Raw genomic sequence first — 16,597 nt, forward strand, 5'->3', positions numbered from 1 at the left:
TATTAAAACAAGACCAAAGCTCTTGATTACTGAATAGAATTTTATTAATGCAAAGTTAAATCTAAATGTAGTTTATTCAAAGGTTTTTTTTTTTTTTAAATAATCAGTAAGTAAATATAATATAGGCCTATTTTCACAAAAGTTCATATTCAGCTGATAAGTGCCATTATACTGTAAGCCACATGTCAGTAAATGCCAAAATAGTATTTTAAGTTATAAGACCAAAAGACACATGAAGGTCTAACCATGATCCACGCTTTGTTACCCGACTTTAAATCCTATTGTTGGTTGCCTCTCTTTAATTTGCTTGCAAATATTTAATGTAGGCTAGTTAAACAGCATATTGCCTTATCACAGGATAATAAGTAGGCGTAAATACTGTTCCTTCTTGGCCTATCTCCGATGGTTGCCAGATGAGGACGAAATCTGTCCTGCAGGTTTTATTACTTTATTTATTTATTATTAAAACCTACTATAACAGCACACCTGCTAACAGTACAACTATTGGTCAGTACCGTCACATCTCGTCTGATGCTGTTGTCGTGTCAGGATATTTAATGAACTGAAAATAAAGGGGCTGTGCCAAGTGCGTAAAATGCGCACAGAACCTCTCTCGATTTGCAAACGCGCATACCAATAGGCTATCCCTACGCTTAAAAGAAATACAAGTACGTATATGATGTTATCAAACAGAACCTTATTGTTGACAGTAGGTCCAATCATAAGTTGTGTTTTTGCATTTTGTTTTGTTTGGATTTGTGTGCTTGAATTACTTTTGCGCTTTTTGTAGCCTAATGTTGACTGATTAAAGCATAGACTGTAAATAATAGCCTGTGATATGTACAGTCATTCCATGGTGCATCATTTATATCAAATCATCATTGAAACACAAACACCCCCTCGGTCTGTATAGTCTGGCACCAGGGTGGAGAGATTCGTCTCCATGACAACCGTTGCCGCGTAGCCTACACATTAACTTCTACTTGGAAACTGAGATTTAAACTCGTCCAGCTGTCTATGCTACGCTATGTTGATAATACTTTAAAGAACAGTCACCACCTGCAATGAAATAAGGTACTTCAAGTATAGTTTTAAGTTGTTTTCAAAGTAAACGTGTTGAGTTTGGTAGCATAGCTACAAACACTTTTAGCTGCAGGAAGCGATAAACGCGAGCAACAGCATGCTAATGTTATGAAGGCTATGGCTTATTTTGCTATTTCCCTAGTTATTTGACTGTAGCACTCGGTTAAAAAAGGTGAAAAACTGTTGTAAAGTTGACTTGTCTAAAAGTATTTGGGTTATTTGTGGGTGAATCTTATAGCTACAGTAGATGACAGTATCAGAAGGAAATACAGATTTATTATTTTATTTTATTTTATTTTATTTTATTTATTTATTTATTTATTTATTTATTTATTTATTTATTTGGGACAGTGCATATTAATGAACAGCTGTAACAATTACAGCTGTGAAAATGCCAGATTATAGCAGAAGTGCTAGTTTCCATCTGTTGTCCCTAGGCAGGTAACAGAGAAAGATAAAATACAAATACAAAGTGACACAAGACAATACTAGAGGTTAAAGGTTAAAGGTGGTCACAGACTTGGTTTTCTTTTATCCACAGTCTGAGGTGTGTTTTGAAGGTTGCATATGTTTGTGAGTCTCTTACTGTGAGTGGGAGAATATTCCAATATTTAGCTCCTTTGCCTGACAGAACAGTTTGTCTGAATGTAGTGCGTCTGTATGGGACCTCACCGTCTCCTCGGGCTGTGGCCCTGGTGCCGTTAGACTTTTTCAAACGGAAGGGCAGACACTATGCACATTTCTAATACAATATTTTGAATTTCAATAATTTGTACTCAAATGTTGAGATTTGGACTTGAATTGATCCATAACACTACTTAATACTCAAATACAGAGGTTTATAGTTGAAAAAAGTGGTTTTAGGGTTTAGTTACTCATTAAGTCATGCCTACATTGTGTAACTACCTAAAGTTGATTGAGGAATTATTACGTATCGATCGTGTTCTACTTGCAGATGATGGAGAGGAGAAACTTCCCTCGTTTCGGTGTTCTGGTGCCTCATCCTCCGACCAAACCTGCGCAGCCCAAACCTCCAGCCCTGAGTAACAGACCAAAACTTCCTCCAATCAGAAATTCCTCTGTGACTGAACAGAAGGGCCTCTACTCAGGTGGCATCAGTACAATCCATGTTCAGGTAAAAGAACACAAGCATTTGCTTTTGAAACTTCAAATTCTGACGTTTTATAAGTAATTTAATTCACTGCTGCTATATGCTATCGGTTTTAGGCTAACTGTTTATTTATTAGTCTAATAGTGTTGGACCTGAGATCCAGAAGAGGTCACAGCCCCAACCCATCCTGAAGTTCAGGGATCACAAAAAAACACACTGTGAGATTGAGCACATAAGTCCTCATTTAACTGATAGTCAATTGATTTTTAATAAAACACATTTCTGTGTAAAAACTTGATCTTTTGCACTGTTTTCCTCACTTTTTTTTCTGACTTCTGGAATGAAGATACATCCAAGGTTCAGCTGCCCTACCAAACAACTCCTGGGCAGATCCCCCGCAAGTTAAAGATAGAGAGGTATGTACTGTTTGTGTTTAACATGTATTATAGAAGAGGGCATTTAGTTTAGTGGTGTTTGAGCTTTCCATTTTAAACATGTGATGTGGTGTACATACAGGGCAGATTAAGATGTGTAATGTTAATGTTACTGACACTCTATCATACATTAACTTAGCCTACTTATTTAGTATGGTTAGCTGATAAAGTGTTGTGTGTGAATTAGTTTATTTGTGAATGTTTAACTTAAAGTGCTTTTTATTGTTTGCATAGATGCCGAAGAGAGTACTTGAAGTTGGACTTGGAACAGCTTCTGGAAGAAAAAGGCATATGTTCCAGTCACCTCATGGTCAGCGACGAGCCTGCGACTACACCAGACCATTCTGTGTCACCTTACCTCCCACTAGAGGTCAGTCTGTAACTGCTGCAACCCGTCTGAGCCATTACATTCTGGAGCACATCTCTCATCTTTCCTACATCCTTCACTTAGATTTTTGACAATGAGGAGTATGACTGTCGGACTCCAGAAGACTGGCTGGCCTGCAATGCTGATGGAAAAACTGTTTATGGAAAAGCCCTGCTGCCTACAGAGAACAACATTCCTTCTGGTAAGATTTCCTCAGATGTACATCTTTTTTTTTTTAACACTGATGATCAGAATTCTGTTCTCTGAGTTTTACTTTCATATCTCTCATTAAGATGGTCCAGAAAGCTCCCTGCTGGAGTACAGCTGGCATTTAGTTGCAGTTCTTGAATTCAGTAAGGAGAAATGCCAGTATCTTGTACAGAAGGTTCACCAAAACACTAAGCTGACAGGTAAAAAAAAATGACAATATTTCTTTTCTTTTTTTGTCTTCTAAACACTTTGATTTTTATTTTATTTTTTACCATGTATTCATGCTTTCAATCTCATTCGGTTGCTTAGAGGTAAACACACTGCAAACAGACACTGGGCATTGGGTACCCAGGATTAGAGTGTTATTCATTGCTGAGGACCCACGTGTATTTGTCGAACGGATCCAGTTTGCCCTGCGTTTGAGAGATAACGTAGAGGCTCTGATTTTCTATCACTTGACTGTGGACTGCATGCCCATCTGGAGTGGAACACCATCTCTTGATACTGTCAGTCTACAGCGTATCAAAATGCATACCCTTTCAACTCCTGGGCTCAGGCAAGAAATGTGAGTATAAGTGTTTAAGTGCTTCTGCAGTCATTCTCTCCTTATTCAGTTTAATATCAGTCCATCTGAGTTGAAATGTAAACCAACTACTTGGTTGAATAATTGAGATATCATGTGTGCAGTGTAGAAAAGTGTTTAGGGGACCTGGAGATGGAGGTCAAGCTAGATTATGACCGAACAATGAATCGCATGATCTTTGACAAAGTTGTTCAGAGCCAATCAGAGGATTTTTCACACATCAACTTGCCAGAGAAGGAGTCTGTACCCGAGTCTGTACCCCAAAGTGGTAAGGCTGTTAGTCTTGAATCCATTACTTTTAGTTAATATTAAACGAATGAATTACCACCAAATACAATTGTTAACATTGTTTTGTATTTTTCTTTGCACAGGTTGCGTTCCAGTACCTTACTTTGACAATAAGAGAAAACAAGCTGCTTTTGTCTTCCATTCCCTGCTAACAAAGCCAGAGGTGATCTGTTTGTTATCTACAACATGTCTGGAGTGCCACAAAGTAGCAACCATGAAACTGTTCAATGTCACTTCAGACAAACCTCTGCAACTCGACGAGTTTGAAGTCATGCAGTTTCAAGTACACACTCAGGTATTTTGGTAAAGGGGATCTTTTATATATATCATACTGGGATAAATACAGATCTTTAGAAGCAGTGGATCTATTTCTCCCTCTGCAGATAAACTTGTTTCTAAGAGAAACGTGGATAACCACGCTGAGCAACAGCATCTGTTCCAAGCTTGGGGTCCTGGGCAGGGGCTCTTATAACGTCAATGAGTCCCGCTGGGACATGTACAAGTTTTCCAAGATGCCCAGCCTGATGGCTAGGGTGCGCTTCAACATGCAGGACTCCCTGCGCTTCCTTGTGCAGGATTCATTGGCCAGCCTGACTCAGCTGCTTTTAGATGCCTGCCACGATGTGCTGACATGTCCTCAGGAACTGGTCTGGGGAAACGACCTTATCACAAGCCCCTACAAGTAAGATAGTATGCACATCAATTAATAAAATGACAGCACATTTGCAATCAGATAAACAGCTAAGCACCCCTTTGCACTCCTCTTCCATTGTATTTCATGAGTATACCTTTGAGCCTGTTTTATATTTTGTATGCTCTGCAATTGTAATGAGTGTTTGATGTGAGTAAGACATAACAAGTTACTTTCAGAATACTCAGTTTTGTGTTGGTAATTATAAATCATTCCCAAAAACAAGGCCAAAGAAGAACCCTCTGTTCCTGGTGGACTTGGTACTTGATCAGACTGGGGTCCATTACAGCCCTCCTCTGGAAGGTTTTGAGCCATCCATCATTAACCTTTTTGATAAGGGTATTTTGGTCACAAAAAATGTACCACAGCTTGAAAAGGTAAACTAAAATCTGCAATCACACGAGATACAGATAGTTGAATTAAAGATGTGAATATGAGGATGTGAAACTTGTTAACTGGGAGCTCCTTATCGATTGATGATAACAATCATATACAGAATATGCTCAAAGTGGCGATGATGTTGAGGATTCAATTTGACCTCTCTTGTCCATGACAGTTTGTGATGAAAAATTTGGTATTCACCGATGATCTGTTGCTTGACTCGGTGAGTTTGCGGGAATCAGAAGTAACTGAGCTAAGAGAGAAGGTCCGCAGTGTCGTGAAACAAGCAGCCATTCCGCTCAGGGCTTACGCTGCTGAATATGAGAAACACTTGGAGCTACACAACCTGGACATAGAAACTCATCTCAAGTAAGTCTGTTTATATTACTTTGGTCATTTCTCCTACAGGTGTATAGAGGTAGTCATTCTGGTTTATGTTCTACTCTTCTAGTTTTCCTCTATTAGTCCTCTATTAGTCCTCATTTCGTCTTCTTTTCCAGATTGAATACAAATGCAGAAATCACATCCCAAATAGTGAAGAGAGAGGTGGAACAGCATCTAAAAGACCAGGAATTAATCAAATACACCCTGCCAGCCTCGATTGTCATCGGCCCATTTGTAGTCCGTGTCGAAGCTGTGCGTCAGGCTCTCGCAAACAAAAAAAAGTCTTTGGCCAACGCTATGTTGGAACAGCTTGCTCACAAGTTACGCAAGCAGGTTGATGATGTAAGTTATTTATTTAAAAAAATGTATAATGTAGGGGATTTATGTTCAGTAAATGTAAACAAAACACATCAATTAACTTCATCTTGAAAGTGACCCTCACCTGCTTATTAGCTTGCATGACGTTTGTATCTTGTCTGTGTGTGTACAGGTGTGTGAAGAGTATAATGTAATGATTAGAAAGCTGCGTGAGAAGCCCAACAGCATTGAGGAACTGACTGAAAAGAGGGACTGGATGAAGCAAATCCCTGAACAGCTCAAGATTTACAAGGTTCAAAGACAGAAACTGTCTATTCCAGTTCTGTTAAATCTGAATAATTTATTTTCGAACAAATCTGCTTAATTTTTAATTAAAATGTTCAACAGGAACTCATTGACAAAACCCTGACAGATTATGATCTACTTGAAGAATCTGTAAGAATTTCAAACGACGATTTAAACAAAAAGTAAGTGTTACTTCTTCAGGATAATTTAAAAACAAATCTGTTTAGTGTCATTTGGGATCAAGAGCGATTTGTTTGGTTGATAGTGAGTAGAGGGACGTGGAGAGTTATCAATGTGATGCTTAAGTAATTTATCTGTGCAGGTGGTCAGCTATTGGATGGCCACAAAGGATTATCAGCCAGGTGGAAGTAGCAGGGATTCAAAATGAAGAGGATGAGGAGGTCTTCCGTAAAATCCAGGTGGTTGACCAGAACAACTTTGAGGAGCATCTGGATTCTCTACAGGTGAGCTGTAATATCTGACCTCGTGTCAACAATTTAAAAATTCACATGCTCAGACCTTGGTTTAATTTGTATTGAAATTTGAAATTATTTCTAATTCCTCACCTAAAGATGATATAATTTGTTCCTAAATTTGTTCCAACCGAATTTCCCCCTGGGATTAATATAGTATTTCTGATTCTTATTCTGATTCTGAAATCACCACAACTTTGTTTATAGATGTTGGTTGCTGGGTTTGCGGGCCACTCGGACATTGATCATGCCCATGAGGTGGCCAATAAGATGAGGCATACAAGCAAGCAACTTAAGGAGTGCCAGACAATGGTTCAGACCTACAACACCAGAGAACGTTTGTTTGGTAGTCCTGTCACCAATGTGAGTAAAAGAGAAACCAAAGTTATCTTTAGATAAATATTGTCATTCCATTGAAATGGGAACTGATGTACTTTTGTTGTGCCTTTCCTTTGCAAATGTGTATTACAGTATGATCGTCTGCAAAAGTTGGTAAAGGACTTCCAGCCTTTTAAAGACCTTTGGATCACCACGTCTGATTGGCTGCGTTGGTATGAGAGCTGGCTCAATGACCCACTGTCCTCCATCGACCCTGAGCAGCTTGAGCGCAATGTTTCAGATGCACACAGGACCATGCACAAATGTATTAAACAATTCAAGGACATTCCTGGTACGTCACACTTCCATCAAAAATCACAGTTAAGTCCTCCAAGCGGGCAGCCCAGGATCGAATCTGACCTGTGGCTCCTCTCTTTTTCTAGCCCAAAAATAAACCTTTAAAAAAAAAAGAAAAAAAAGTGAAGTACAACAATTTGTTTGTTTGATGTGTATTTTACCTTTTACACTTTCTTGTGTTACCCCACAATAGACAGCCAGCTGGTGGCAACTGTGATCCGCAGCAAGATTGAGGACTTCCGTCCTTATATTCCTCTGATTCAGGGCTTGAGGCACCATGGGATGAAAAACCGCCACTGGGACATGCTTTCAGAACGGATTCAGATGAAAGTCAAGCCCAAAGCTAACCTGACATTCTCACGTTGCCTGGCGCTTGGCCTACAGAACCATGTGGATGACATAGCACATGTTGCTGAGGTGGCAGGAAAAGAGTACACCATCGAACAGGTACTTTTGAGCAGCACTTTAAGGGCAGTGTTTTATTCATTGTTAAGACGTGTATTGTAAAAGATGTCTGATCAATTCATTGTGAAGTTGGATCTGAAAAGATTGAATAGGATTCTGTTAAAACACTATAATCTCCTTTGTGAACAAAATATTGGAAGTAGTTATGCATGTCAACACAGTAGGAGCAGTTCAGGGGGAGTTACACCAATGCTTGCTAATGAGTAAGCTTTTTTAAATGAATACAACCCAACTCACTTTTCTTTTGATCAATAAGTCATTGTGGGAATGTCAACTTTAAATTAACGGGCTGCTTTTTTTTCCAAACCTGGCTTGTAGGCCCTGGAAAAGATGGAGCAAGAGTGGGCGAATGTATTCTTTGATGTGTTGCCTTACAAGGAGACAGGCACCTACATCTTAAAGAGCCCAGATGAAGTTTCCCAGTTGCTGGATGACCACATAGTCATGACCCAGAGCATGTCCTTCTCTCCCTTCAAAAAGACCTTTGAAGCCCACATCAACACCTGGGAGAGCAAGCTCAGAATGACTCAAGTACTCACAGACTCACTTCAAGTTTAGTTGTCTTGTATTATTAAAATGCCGTGTCTTATGCTGTGCTACTGCCCTCGTCTGTTGCTTGTAGGATGTGCTAGAGGAGTGGCTTACATGCCAGCGTTCCTGGCTCTACTTGGAGCCAATTTTCAGCTCTGATGATATCAACCAGCAGCTGCCCGTTGAAGGAAAAAGATACCAGAAAATGGAACAAGCTTGGAGGAGAACAATGAAAAGTGCCTTTAATAATCCAAAGGTCAGATTCTCCTAAAGACACCTTAGATAGGAGGATGCTTAATCAAAATGTTTTGAAAAAAGTTACTCTAGAGCTAAAGAATGAAACTGTTGATTTCCTTGTGAAAACCTTTAGATGAATGTTTCTGGATTTTTCTGCAGGTGATAGAGATTTGTCCAGATGCTCTCCTATTAGACAAACTGAAATACTGCAACACGTTGTTAGAACAGGTACAGAAGGGTCTCAGTGAGTACTTGGAGACTAAACGAAGTTCCTTTCCCAGGTAGGCATCACCACAACTACTATGAAAGTACCCTGACTATGACTCCTTGATTCCACTTAGCATTACTTAAAGAGTTTATGCATTTATGTCACTTTTTCATATTATATTGCCACCTCATCGTCAACACTAATCAGCAAAATAAATATGCTTTAAATTCTTATAAAATGGGAAGCTATGACACCAAGAAACAAACAATAATGGTTACTTCAAGCGAGAATTGGTTAAATGATGAAACACTATTGATTATGCAGACTTAGTGAATATTTGTTTGTAGGTTTTACTTCCTGTCGGATGATGAGCTCCTCGAGATTCTGTCCCAGACCAAAGATCCTAATGCTGTGCAGCCACACTTACGCAAATGCTTTGAGAACATTGCAAGGGTTTGTTCTGGCTGGTTCTTCCTTTACTTTTTTTCTGATTTTCTTTTAGATATTACTTAAAATGCAATACGCATGCTGCCTGTGATAAACCTCTTCTGTCGGTTTTCAGCTTAAATTCCAGTCAGATCTACAGATCACTCACATGTACTCAGGAGAAGGTGAGGAAGTGAAGCTGTTCCTGCCTGTGTGGCCGACTGGAAATGTGGAGGACTGGCTTAAGGATGTTGAGAAATCTATGAAGGCCACATTGAGGGATAATATTGACCACTCTCTCAAAGTCTATCCTGAGGTCTGAAACCCTCCTCTTGTATAACATTTTTGTGCAATTTCAAGCTGAGGCATATTTAATATGTGCAGTTTATGTTTGATCTGTACTTTCTCTCTTGACCCTTCAGCAACCTCGTACAGAGTGGGTCTTATCATGGCCTGGCCAAGTAGTCATCGCTGGCTGTCAGGTCTTCTGGACCACTGAGGTGTCTGAGGCCTTGGAGCAGGGAGACATGGCCAGCCGCCTTTATCCACAACTACAGACACAGGTATAAACAATTTCTGTTTTATTTTATTAACATTTACACCAAACATCATGCACATGGCAGTTTACCCCAAACTTTATGTTGATATTCTTAACATTTTCACATCTGTTTCTGAAGCTCGGGGACTTGGTGCAGCTAGTGAGAGGAGGTCTGTCAAAGATGCAGCGATCTGTGCTCTCTGCACTTATTGTCATAGAAGTGCATGCTAAGGATGTTGCAGCCAAGCTGGTGGAGCAGGAGGTCTCAAGCGTCAATGATTTTGAGTGGATCAGCCAACTCAGGTTATCTTTTGATGTTTTTGGCCTGTCTTTTTTTGGCTTTTAGTTGTATCACTCCTTTCACACCTTTTTGCAATTCTGTGCGCAGAATAAGTTGGATACTGCTCTGTTTGTAGATATTACTGGGCAAAAGATGACCTTTACATCCGTGCAGTAAATGCAGAGTTTTTGTATGGATACGAGTACCTTGGTAACTCTGGACGTCTGGTCATCACCCAGCTCACTGACAGGTAGTTGTTTAGTCTTAGTTATCCACTCAGCTTTAGCTCAATGCCACACAGCATTTTAAATACACCATTTCCTGCATCCTTCAGGTGCTACTTGACCCTAACAGGAGCTCTACACCTGAAATTTGGAGGGGCTCCTGCAGGCCCAGCAGGTACAGGAAAAACAGAAACGACTAAAGACCTGGGAAAGGCTCTGGCTATCCAGACCGTTGTTTTCAACTGCTCTGATCAGCTGGACTTCATTGCAATGGGCAAGTTTCTCAAAGGACTGGCAACGTGAGTTAATAAAGTGGGAAAAATGTATCAGTACCAAGTAGCTTGAGTTTTTTTTGCTGTTCAATAATACAAATCTTCTTTTAATCATATTTATGCTTTTTGTTTTAGCTCAGGGGCCTGGGCTTGCTTTGATGAGTTTAATCGTATTGATGTGGAAGTGCTGTCTGTGGTGGCACAGCAGATCACCACCATACAAAAGGCCCAGCAGCAAAGGGTGAGATGCTGTTTAACTAAGAATTCACACTCTGGGACTGACTGCACTTATTAAAAGAAAACTATAGTTATACATGTACTCTCTGTATTTACAGGGAGAATGTTTTCTATTTGACAATTGTACTTGTGCATAATGTTAAGTTGAATAATGGTCAGGTCGGCTTATGGAGGAAGCATAAAGACTTTTTTATGCAACACTATAGAAGCATACTTCTATAGTGATGCTTAATAAAACAGAACTATGACAATGCAAGTAGAAAGTTTAACATCATGTTGTGTTTTAGTATTGTAGGACTACAGAATAATGTAATATGAACCTAATATACAACTCTTACAAGAATTGTATTTTAATTGCATATATGCAAGTGATTTTAATTTTTTTGTGCAAAAGGAAGTTTCAAATGTTTACAATTTTTTTTACAAGTGTTTACAATTTTCAAAATCAGTTTGTTTGTGATGTGTCTTTAGGCAGAACGGTTTATGTTTGAAGGGTCAGAGATCCCTCTTGTTCCTTCTTGCGCTGTGTTCATCACTATGAATCCTGGATATGCTGGGCGCACTGAACTTCCTGACAATCTCAAGGTTTGAAAATGCCATCTGAAATTGAATAACTGTTTATCCCTGAGGGCGAACAGATGAGGTTTACAATACAGGAGTTTCTATTTTCTACAGGCCCTGTTTCGCCCCGTGGCCATGATGGTCCCTAACTACGCTATGATTGCTGAGATCTCTTTGTACTCATTTGGCTTTAGTGATGCCAAAGTCCTCTCCAAGAAGATCACCACCACATTCAAACTCTCCTCTGAACAGCTGAGCTCTCAGGTACTGTATGGGTTCAGAGGATGTCAGAAATGGGACTTGTTTAAACTCAATGTACTTTATGTACGCCAAGAAAATGTGCTATGGGTCCAATGAAGTGAGTATACATGAAACAGAAAGCAAATTAAACTCACATATTGTAAAATCTTGTAAATTGATACAGACCTCTGACTTTTTTCACCTTGTACAACTTTAGACTTAAAAAAATCTGGCCTACAGCGCATAGTTACATAGATATTGGTAAAAGATGAAGTGAGTATGTACATAAGATAACAAACCTTTAAAAATGTTGTGTATTTTCTTGTTTTAATAAAGGATCATTATGATTTTGGAATGAGAGCTGTAAAGACTGTGATCTCAGCTGCTGGCAATCTGAAGAGAGAGAATCCTGACATGAATGAGGTTAGAAATATGAAAGTATAAGAAATACTGACCCAAATTGTAAGTTTCTTTCTAAACTCTACCTGTCCTATGATTGCTTATGTATGTGATTGCTTGCTGTCTCCCAGGAGTTGATCTGCCTGCGGGCAATACAAGATGTCAATGTGCCTAAGTTCTTACAGGATGACCTGAAGCTCTTCAACGGTATCGTGTCCGATCTTTTCCCAAAGACTAAGCAGGAACCGATCAACTATGGCACACTCGAAGAATCTATGCGTAACGTCTGCATCAAGAAAAACCTCAAAGATGTTGATGGTAAGTGATTTTGGGTACAGAAAATATATTTTGATGCACCTGTTTTCTCATGAAGAGGAGGTCACAGTATTTTGTTGATTGTAGGATATATCAGTAAATGTATTCAGCTGTATGAGACCACAGTGGTGAGGCATGGACTGATGTTGGTGGGGCCCTCTGGATCAGGGAAAACCAAGGTGAGTCTTTGACTTTTCCCAGCTTAATTCACTTTTTCCAAAAGAAAACAATGACATTACTTTTTCAGTGTATAGTTCTTCATGTAAGTTTAATGTTACATTTGTTAGTGTTATGAGATACTAGGTGCTGCAGTAACAGCTCTGAAGGGCGAGCCCTCTGTGAGTGGAGGCATGTATGAATCTGTTCAGATGTATGTCCTCAATCCCAAGTCTATCACAATGGGACAGCTCTATGGAGAGTATGACTTGCTCACACACGAGTGGTAAGAACTACAAATAGCAAACTACAGTACAAAGACAAAAACTCTGAGATTGACTTAACACTCGCTTTGCTTTTTTGTCCATCCCTATAGGACCGATGGTATCCTCTCATCTCTTATCCGTGGAGGTGCATCATCGATGGACGAAGAGAAAAAGTGGTACATGTTTGATGGGCCAGTGGATGCTGTATGGATTGAGAACATGAACACAGTGCTGGATGACAACAAAAAACTGTGCCTCAGCTCAGGAGAAATCATTAAACTGACAGATGTAAGGTTAAGCTTTCACATTCTTTGTTTATTTCTCTTGTGCTGATTCTGACAAATGTATACCCAGGCATTCTGTGTCCTTACTTCTGTAGGTGATGACCATGATGTTTGAAGTACAAGACTTGGCAGTTGCATCTCCAGCCACAGTGTCTCGCTGTGGTATGGTCTACCTGGAGCCAAGTATTTTGGGCCTTGTCCCTTTCACAGAGTGCTGGCTGAGGCGGATCCCTGAAGCCATGAAACCTTTCACAGAGCAGCTGAACTCCCTGTTTGCCAGGTTCCTGCAGGTCAGAGGGGAGACTAGCAAGATATTTAAATATGTTTTTAACCAAGTTTATTATGATAGGTAAAAAAGGCTCCTGACAGCAACTTTCATCTGTTGTAGATTTTGATGAGCCCTGTGTTCAAAGTGGTTTGATTTTTCTCTGTTGATTTTGTCCACTAAATGTAGTGTAGTTTCTGACAAAAGTCATCCTTATCACTCACTGTGCATGTTTTTCTGTGATTACAAACTCTAGAAATGACTCTATACTAATACTCATACTTATTGCTGGTGTTTCTTGTTTGCTTTTGAAGCTCATAAAGAAGCATCATTATTATTTCCGGTCGTTTTATAACTACTTAAATACTCCTCACAGGGGGTCTAATGATTGTTATACTTTTGTCTTTTTTTACACAGGACTCCATCAAATGTGTCCGAACATCAGTAAAGGAGGTCATTACATCTTTGGACAGCAACCTGACATGTAGTCTTCTTAAACTAATGGACTGCTTCTTCAATCCCTTTAAAGTTAAAGAGGTTTGGAATCATATTTATGTTACAATCACCCATTATTGAAAATACAGTATATTGATTTCTGTACAAATATTCTTCTTTACTTCTTTAAAACTAAAGGTTTGATGTGTCTTATTTGTTATTGAAATACCCATCCTGTGCTGAACTATTTTTTTTAAATACAGACGCTGCTCTGTTATTGAAAATGATGTAGTGTTTTCTTGCCTCTACTCTGTTTCAGTACATGTTGTTCATGCTCTGATATTTCTTCAACATATCACTGTAATTTAACAAACTTCCCACATTAAGACCAACATGCAGCGAGCTACTGAAATCACCCTGAAGTTGAGGAAAGACCTGTTGCTTATGTGAGTATCTGTGATCCCCTCTTTAACACCTTACTGTTCTGTAGGGAGAAAAGCCTCCTCCAAAAAAGAAATTGGACCGCCTCAAGGAGCTGATCGAGCCCTGGTTCTTCTTCTCTCTGGTGTGGAGTGTAGGAGCGACAGGAGATGGAGCTAGCTGTAGGCGCTTCAGTGCCTGGCTCAAAAACAAGATGGCAGAAGAAGAGGTCAGTCTCAGGTCATATCAGCATCTGTGCTTTAACATCCAAATACATTATTAGTTTTAATTTCTAGCCACCTGTAAAAAAAGGGAAATGTCTCTAGCCACCTTTTACAGATTGATTTATCATAACGAAGGAATATATGTTTTTTTTAACACAATGTGTTTGTCCTTTAGATTCAGCTTTGTTTTCCAGAGGAGGAACTGGTGTATGACTACAGGCTTGATGATGCAGAGATAAGTAATTTTGAGGATGACGATGAAGATGAGGACCGAAAAGTAAGTCGACGATGCATACAGGTGTTTCACAAAACTAACACCATAGGATGTATAGTTTCTTTTATATATTTTCCTGTACTGTAGGTCCAGTGGGCAAGCTGGATGAAATCTGCAAAGAGTGTTGTTATCACCCCGAACACAAGCTATGCTGACATCATCGTTCCCACTGCTGACACTGTGAGAATGGCTTTCCTCATGGATATGCTTTTGGCCAATAAGAAACCTGTGAGTACTGCGATAACACACATTGGTCTACAAACAATTTTGAATACTTACATAAATATTGAAATGATTTATTTCCCTTGAGAAGTCACCATAAAACCAGACTGGTTGAAGTTCTTGGCTTTCATTTCATTTGGCTTTCAATAAACGTACTGCTGGACAGAGCCTAAAGTATGCCCTTTGGACAAAAATTTAGAATTACGACTTCCAGAATGAGGAACCTTCACAGACCATTACATTACTTTTACAATTCAATGTGTGTGTGTTCCAGGTGCTCTGTATTGGGCCCACAGGCACAGGAAAGACCCTGACCATGTCTGACAAGCTGCTGAAAAACATGCCTGCTGAATACATCACACACTTCCTCATGTTCTCTGCCCGCTCCTCAGCCAACCAGACTCAGGATTACATTGACAGTAAACTAGATAAAAGGTGGGCTTTTACTGCTAGACTTTGTCTAGCCCGCTACACATCATCTACAAAAATAATATACTTGTGACCAACCATTTCAATCCTTTATGTGTCTGTTTGTCAGGCGGAAAGGTGTGTATGGACCTCCATTAGGGAAGTACTTTATCTTCTTCATCGATGACCTAAACATGCCAATGTTGGAGACCTATGGTGCTCAACCTCCTATTGAACTGCTGAGGCAGTGGATGGACCACAGAGGCTGGTATGACAGGAAACAGATAGGTTGGTATTTAGCGTCTTATTTACCTACCAGTATGTGTGGCTCTAGAGTGCATCTTTATGCCTAAAAACATATTCCTCATCACTATTAGAGATAGATCCGGATTTTGGTTTTCATTCCTGAATGTGAAATATCTCATTAACCCCCACAGGGACTTTCAAACACATAGTGGACATCAATTTTGCCTGTGCAATGGGACCCCCAGGGGGAGGCAGGAACCCCATCACCCAGCGCTTTACACGCCACTTCAACTTCCTGTCCTTCACTGAAATGGAGGATGCCAGCAAGAAAAGGATTTTTTCCACCATTTTGGGCAGTTGGATGGGTCAGTTATGGACGCTCGTCTGTTTGGATTTACATGCAGGACAGGTGTTTCAGGGTAGAAAGTACTGTCATTAGCCTGTGAAAAAGAAACCAACAACAGCTTTTAACTGAATCTTTGCTCTTTTTCAGATGGAAATATGAGTAAAAAAGAGCCAGGAAGTAAGTCAGGGACTAAGAGATAACAAACAGACAGAAATTAATGAGAAAATGCAGTTTGATAATAAGAATAAGTTGGTATAGTAAGTAAGTAAGTAAGTAAGTAAGTAAGTAAAGTTTATTTTTATAGCACCTTTCAAGAACAGACGTCACAAAGTGCTTCACAATAAAGAATTGAACAGAGAACATACAAACAGACAGTCACATAAAATCTAATACAGACAGTTCAAACTAAGGCAAGTCTGAACAGATGGGTCTTTAGCTGCTTTGTATAGCACACATGGTATAAAACATATAAAACACATAATATTGTTATTATAATAAAATAATTGTCAATAAAAGTATTTTTATTGCTGGAGCATACGTTCTGTTCTCTCATGTAACTGTTTCAATTTTCCACATGTTAGTAGATTTTTTAGTTCTCTCCTATTTGCTGCTGCTTTCACCAGGACCCGTGCCAGAAATCCAGCCGCTGAATGAGTCCCTGGTAGACGCTACTATCAGAGTCTACGCTACCATTACATCTCAGCTCCTCCCAACACCAGCCAAATCCCATTACACCTTCAACCTCAGAGACCTGTCCAAAGTCTTCCAGGGCATCCTGATGGCTGAGGCTGGAATGATGGAGGTTGTCTTATCCCACAGACTCAATTTCATATGC

At 39.6% G+C, this 16,597-nt stretch overlaps 1 pseudogene; it reads left to right on the forward strand.

Moving 5' to 3' along the window:
* The first annotated feature begins 2,041 nt into the window (after positions 1-2,041).
* Positions 2,042-16,597, forward strand: part of LOC109992284 (dynein axonemal heavy chain 1-like) — a 29,855-nt pseudogene continuing 15,299 nt past the window's right edge.

The sequence above is a fragment of the Labrus bergylta genome, chromosome 21 (assembly GCF_963930695.1).
Source record: "Labrus bergylta chromosome 21, fLabBer1.1, whole genome shotgun sequence".
Classification (NCBI taxonomy): domain Eukaryota; kingdom Metazoa; phylum Chordata; class Actinopteri; order Labriformes; family Labridae; genus Labrus; species Labrus bergylta.